The following is a 7,429-nucleotide window of genomic DNA, read 5'->3' as shown; positions in this document are numbered from 1 at the left end:
AAATATAACACGGATAACAATAAATAAATATTTTTTACCAGGTTAAATGTTGATTATTAGTAACTCAAACCCCTTTTTGTAAACCTCTCTACCTAACCGTCGATCGCGCGAATCCGCCACGTTTGTAGTTTTTCTAACGCATTTTATTCGTGTTTGTAGTTCTAGACCGAATCCTTCACAGCGCAATGGATTGTGGGCAATTTTAGCCATTAGAGTGTGCACGGATCCACACTTCAAAAATCGACCTGAGATAGTAAACCATCCGGGAACTTTTGGCATACTCTTTTCAACAAACTATGCTAAATTGGGACACAGTTGTTCTAATCTCACATTCTATTTAGGATGGATAGTATGAACATTGAGACGCAGGGTATGTGATTTGTGCTACCCCGCCACATTTTGCTACCTCCCATTAAAACAATAGGGAGCAAAATACGAAAAATTACTCAGATTTTGCGACGGACAAACATGGCTTCCAAAGGAATATCGAGTCTGTGCTCACTGTGACACTGTTGATATCCACACAGCAAAAAATATATATTTTCAAATATATTTCAAAATATGCAAAAAATGGCCAAACATATATTTGTTAAAATATATTTCAAAATATATTTACGTACATATATTTTCTACTAATCTATTTTTGGCCATTTTTTGAAAATACATTTTAAATGTATAAATATCTTTTTAAAAGCATTTAAAAATGTATATTTTGACCTCTATATTTCAGTCCAGGAAAATGCATTTTCTTACCCCAGAAATATATTTTGGTATATGAAGGTTGAAAATAAATATATTTCCTATTTCAAAAATATATTTAATTAAGCTTCACTGTTTGCAACATATATTTAACATATATTTCAAATATACCACAAAAATATATAATTTTTGCCATGTAGAGACACACTTTCTCAGTAATTCTGGTAAATATAAAGAGGTGAGAGAGAAACATGGCAATAAACTCTTCAGAAAAAAGATCAAATGTAGATGTTAGGGGAAGACTATTAGCATAGCCATAAGTTGCAGTAAAAACATTTTTAATTGTAATTATTATTATTATTACTTTAATAAATAAATTGACAAATTATAACCTGCAAAAAGAGTCACTGAAAAATCTGCAGACTGACAAACTGTGAAAAGAGTGAAAAGTTCCAGTACCGTTGGACTGTATATTAGCACTCATTGAATGCAACTCGGCCAATCAAATGCAAGAAACGGAAATAACTCTTTGTATAATATTTGTTGTGTGGCAATGTTCAGAGCTCATATTCTACTTAATGATGTTTGGCTATTATTAAGGCAATTGTTGAGAGAACTCACAAATCTCAATCTCTATTTACAGAGCATATTGTAAGCTTAAAATACATAGAGGCTACAGGGCTTTTGGTTAATTAGTTTGTGTACATTTACATTTGTGTTTGCATTAGGAAGCACACCAGCCAGCGTATTACTTCGTACGTCTAGTCTGAAACAGCCTGCCTTTGTGGCAGTGCCCAGTGGCAGCCATTACTCAGTGCACTGGAAACAAATGGCGCACCAGTCTCCTCCATCTAGCTGGATTTTGAGCACCCGAGGACTGCTTTGAGGCTACCAGAGCAGAGTTTACCGCATGATCTGTGGCCTTTGCATTACAGGCAGATCACCGCTACATTGTAGAGAGAGGGAGCATCTGAAATGAAACATGCATTATTCCAGAGAGCAGATGTTGGGGTCCTGGAGCAGCAGGAACGCCTCGGGCCCTGTCTGGTGTCAGCGTGTGTGTGTGTTTGCGGATGTGTAGATGTGCGTGAGCAGCTCTCCTCTGTCAGACCACTTTGTTAAAACAGAGCCCAGCCTTTCCTCTTGTTTTGCTAACCTTGTTTCACACAAACACTCCACTGTTGTTTTCATACATCAACGATGCGGGAATGTCACGACACGTCTGGTGTGCCCGAGCCTCTGTTTGTGGGCATTTGTGCTGCATGCCTGAATAGAGAGAATGCGTTTGATTGGCATTAATAGCAATGCAGAATATCTGTCAGTGGAGAAAATATCACACAGTGGGAGACGCAGTGGAGAACTGAGAGCATTATGCCTGTGCACTCTGAACATGTATGCCATATGTTAATTAGGAAGTCTACACTGATATAATTACTGAAAGGGAATATTGCCTATGGTGAGAATAGCTCCTCGCCACCTCATGGGAACGTAAAGGAAGATAAAGTAGGTGTGCATACATTTTAATTTACTAGCCTTGAAACGGGAAGACTAATGTTGGCAAATTCACTCAGGATGATCTATTGGAAAGCCTGAGCTTTATTTCATTTCTTCTTTGTCAGACTATTAAGCTCTTATCAAGCCCTCACACACAAACATGCGCACATTAAGGACGCTTCAGTGGCTACGTTACAGATTAGATCTCTTTAATTGGGTTTCGTTTGACCCGTTTCAGAGATTTCACCGTAATGCATCACGGCATCACTTATAATGGAAAACAGAATTTTTCCCACTTAAATATTAGCAGTTGCATAATGTATTCACCTTATTTACCTGCAGTCTGATACTTCACTATATCTATCATATACGCAACATGAATTGTTTATAAGATACTGACAGGGCTTTATTGTCACCGTGGACTTTGACAGATCAGCCAAACAAGGTTTCATCACACCATATTGCTGTCATAATCTCTAACACGCATGTAACCGGAATGAGATTGCTTTGATTGTGCTTTGCCTGAGGCATCCCTGCTCATCTCTCCTCGCTGTGCCCAGTCTCCCGGGTCCATCTTTATACCCCTGAATGTCCTTGAGCGCTGGTAAGAGAATTTGACCCTTTTTAATTGTAACAATATGGACTGAAAGAGTGAAAACACTATTTGTTCATCTTTTTTTCCTCTTTTATTGTCCAATTTGTGTAAGTAAATTACATCTTGCCTCATAGAAAAGTGAGACCAAGTCACTACTTTTAAATATCAATGCTTGTCTTTCATTTCTCAGATATGTCAAATCTCTAGGGAGAACAGGCTCTGAATATGACTGGTGTGGGTCGATTTTTAGCCCTACAACCAGACCTGTTATCTTCTGAGTTCAAGTATTAAAATTAGCAACATTGATTGGTGTATTGGCCTGCTTCTGAGAAGGGGAAAAACAGCTACTCAATACCACGCAGTGAACCACTGTCAAGCTAAGAAGAGCACTCTCCAATCAGGGAAATCTATTGTCTGGCATCTTATGCTGAATGAGGGCTCTCCTATTGAGCTGCTGGCATGGCACCAAGGCGTTGTCAACATGATGGTTGTACAATCAATCTGTCACACTCCTTCTAGGCACCACTAGGGGGCACTGTGTCTCTTTCCTAAAGCAAGCAGGATTGAAAAAGCATTGAAGTAGAGCCTGTGAAAGCATCTAAGAGGATGAGAATACCATACACTAAACAAAATGGTTGAGGAGGACTGGAGATGTGCCAAAATGTAACCAGAAAAATACGATTAATCGGGAAAACGGAAAATAGGGCTTTTTTAGGCAAGGCTTTAGCCCAAGTGACATCAATTGAAGGTTTTGACTGAGCGTCAAGCTTTGTAGGTTGTCAGATTTTATTTTATATATAATTGTGCCTAAAATCAAAGCCAGCAATGTGGTATTCATTTGGTATAATGATATATTTATTCTATAAAAAATAAAAAGAAGGAAAAAAGGCACACTCCGAATCAAAAAAGGCTTTGTTTTTCTGCCTCGGCTCAGAACAAATGAGAGTTAAGTGTTAGACAGAGTGAGGCGCGGAGGCTTTGAGGTGAAGATGAGGCTATACCATCATTGGCCCTCTCCTCATTAGCTGGAGCGCCACAGAAAGGCCCTTTCACTGTAGCAGTTTTGGGTCATTCGCCCCTTTTTCCAAGTGTAAAAACACCTTGTGTTGTTAAGAGCAAGAAAACACAGAAGAAGCAAAAAACTTCAAAGAACAAATAAGCTTTAATCTTGTTTCGTACTCTTTGAGAGTTTCAGTAGTCACAATAATGACTGTAGACTATCCATAGGGAATTATAAACCTGGGTCTCTTTCGTACTTTTGAAAGGCTTTGTTTTTTCGGAAAGTTAGTTTTCAAGTTTTGTAATTTGAAACAAACTACTGCGGATGCACTGAACCAAACAATCCTTTGATGTGCCTTGCTTGAAAGAAAAAGAAATAGGAAAGAAGGTCAGCAAATTGTGTGCACAGACACTGGGGATGATATGAGCACTGAGTTACTAGAGCCATGATTCTCTTCCATCATGCTATTTAAAGTAGACATGAAATCAAAACTAAATTGTTGTAAACATGGTGCATAATTTATCAATGTAAATTATTCAAAATTTTCATTAATATTAACAACTTGCTCCATTTCTTAACTGACCTTTCTTTTTGGTTATATGATCTATCACTCTTAAAAATATAGGTACCGAAAGGAGGGTTTGTAGTGATGCAGTAGAACCATGTTTTATTCCCCAAAGGTCCTTTCAGTGAACATTTTGTAAAAGAACAATTTTTTTTTCTCAGTATCAAGAACATTTTTAAATCTAAAGAACTTTATTTTTTCCACTATACCTAAAACCTTTTGTGGAATGGAAATGTTCCATGGATTTTAAAGGTTCCTCATGTTACCATCGATGCCAATAAATGTCCTTTATTTTTAAGAGTGTAAGCCCAAAAACAATGTTAACCAATAGCCACATAGCTATAGATTTTAGGCTGTTTAGCTAGCTATTTTTCTGGCTATTTATTTATTTTTTTTTCACCACTGCTTGCCAGTAATAATGTAATGCTTGTTCATGGTAATGTAATAAAATATACAGTGGTAATAGCAAATAATGATAGATAAAAAAAAAAAGGTTTTACCACTGGGGAACGTCATGATGTTCTTGAGGGTGAACTTGACCTCCTCAAAGGTGGATGTCAGTGGTGGTTCAGGATGTCCCCCAAGTCCTATTTTTTCTTTCTCCTTGAATATCATGTTTCATCCAGAAATATGTAACATTAAAGTCCAAGCTAACAAAAAGTTCCACAGCAATATGTATATAATTATTGGGTATCCACACTACAAATCTTATTCAATTCAATCTTGAAGAGTCACTGACAGGAACGTTTTACTGAACAATAATATCAAATAAACATAAAAGTATAAAATACACAACAGAATGGCGAATATGTGCACACACACGCAAAGAATAATAAAAAAGCAAGTATTTTTAATGAAGTAATATGCTTGTGAAAATGTTTATTTAATATTATTCTTCATATAAAGAATCATTGTCAGTGGACCTTCAAGTCTCATGCTTATGAAGCTTCAAAGCCTTATTCTATCATAAAAAATAAGCACAAAATAAAATGGGTTGCTAATGTTGTTGAGTTTATATGCTTATATAAATGAAATGTCTTTTTTAAATGCTTATAAGTGATTAAAATTCATATATATTTTATTATTATTATTTTTTCTTCCAAATTCCTTAAACAGGTTTGGGTGAAAAGCACATCTACATTTGCCATAAATGTTTCCTTTGCTTGTGGAAATCAAGCGTTGTAATTTTTGCCAGTCAATAATGTCTTGACCATCCCAGTGTAGGTCTCTGTGTACTGTCTGTGTCTCAGTAATATGGGTCTGTTTTTCCCTTAATTCCCTGAAGGCTCACATGGCCCAAGGATCATGCTCAATATGAGAGGCAGCTGACACCAGCACGACCGAAAATGTTTATTTAATATTATTCTTCATATAAAGAATCATTGTCAGTGGACCTTCAAGTCTCATGCTTATGAAGCTTCAAAGCCTTATTCTATCATAAAAAATAAGCACAAAATAAAATGGGTTGCTAATGTTGTTGAGTTTATATGCTTATATAAATGAAATGTCTTTTTTAAATGCTTATAAGTGATTAAAATTCATATATATTTTATTATTATTATTTTTTCTTCCAAATTCCTTAAACAGGTTTGGGTGAAAAGCACATCTACATTTGCCATAAATGTTTCCTTTGCTTGTGGAAATCAAGCGTTGTATGTAATTTTTGCCAGTCAGCAATGTCTTGACCATCCCAGTGTAGGTCTCTGTGTTCTGTCTGTGTCTCAGTAATATGGGTCTGTTTTTCCCTTAATTCCCTGAAGGCTCACATGGCCCGAGGATCATGCTCAATATGAGAGGCAGCTGACACCAGCACGACCCAGGTAGAAGCATCTGTACTCTGAATTTTTCTGGAACATGCCACGCCTGTGGCATTCTACCTCGACTGGCTCAACATCTGTTTCCTATGGAGGGACAGGAGCAACGTCCTTGAGGAATAAGTCCGCTGTATTCATTAATCTCTCTCTCCCGCTCTCTATTTCAGTAATGCTCCACCACAGCATCAGTCATTGCCCCGTCATATGTTACATTTACCCTATCACACATTGCCATATGTCTGGCTCATATGTGCAAGCATGATTAGACTTAAGATGAAAACAAGATTTTGACATTACACGCAGCCCAGAATCAGAACAGCTCTATTAAATGATATATTATTCACCAATTTCTCTCACATATTATTCACCAATACAGTAGGTCACAGATTTTTCAACCACAACAGTTATGTTTTTGTTTTCAATAAATCTGAATACGGAATCTAGTGCAGCATATGGGAGGCTGAGTTTGCTCCAGCAGGTGTGTTTGTGGAAGGGAAAATGCTCCGATTGCTGGTGACGGGCAGCACTGCAGTCTTATGTGCTGGAACACAGCCAGCCTAATTGGAGCACCTGGCTTAAGTCAACCCCCTCAACCCACCCATTAATGCTACTGCTCTGGTAATGCAAGGGACATTTCGAAAATGAGACGATGAAGACTGTGGCCCATTGAGATCTGGTTAGGAACTAGTAGCGAATAGAAACTCCTGTGAGATGAGCTAGTGTGGTTGAACATTTTGATAAAGCTGATTATTTTTGAGGCCATGATATTTAAGAGAGCTGATGAGTCATGATTACTCCATACCACATTAGAATAGACTAAGGCAGGACCTTTTTCCAATACTTTTTAGTCTTTTTGGCACTTTATTTTATTATTTGATGACAGAACAAACTGTCAAACTTACGTCACCCACATGAGCTTCATGGCTCCGACAAGACAGCTTCTTGTACTCCAGTACATGGACTAATTAAAATTTTGACTAGTGAAACATTTAAATATTTTTTTGTAGTATTATGTCCTCAGCAGTGCAAAGTTAGGCTTTATTTAAGTGTTTTTGAAGTTCCTTCTTTAACATCCAATAAACATATTACAAATAAATACATCTTTTCAATGTACAGTAACGGTATACTATATGAGAGTTACATTAGTTATATGAGATTTGATAAATTAGTGTCTTCATGTTTGCTCTATGATTAAAGCAGGTTATTATTTCAGACATGTTTACAGAATCTATACATTCTAATAATAATACAAATGAACTTGG

Source organism: Sinocyclocheilus grahami, unplaced genomic scaffold (genome assembly GCF_001515645.1).
Source record: "Sinocyclocheilus grahami isolate Dianchi unplaced genomic scaffold, SAMN03320097.WGS_v1.1 scaffold566.1, whole genome shotgun sequence".
In the NCBI taxonomy this organism is placed as follows: domain Eukaryota; kingdom Metazoa; phylum Chordata; class Actinopteri; order Cypriniformes; family Cyprinidae; genus Sinocyclocheilus; species Sinocyclocheilus grahami.
The sequence above is the reverse complement of the archived record's forward strand: the minus strand, read 5'-3'. Positions refer to the sequence as shown.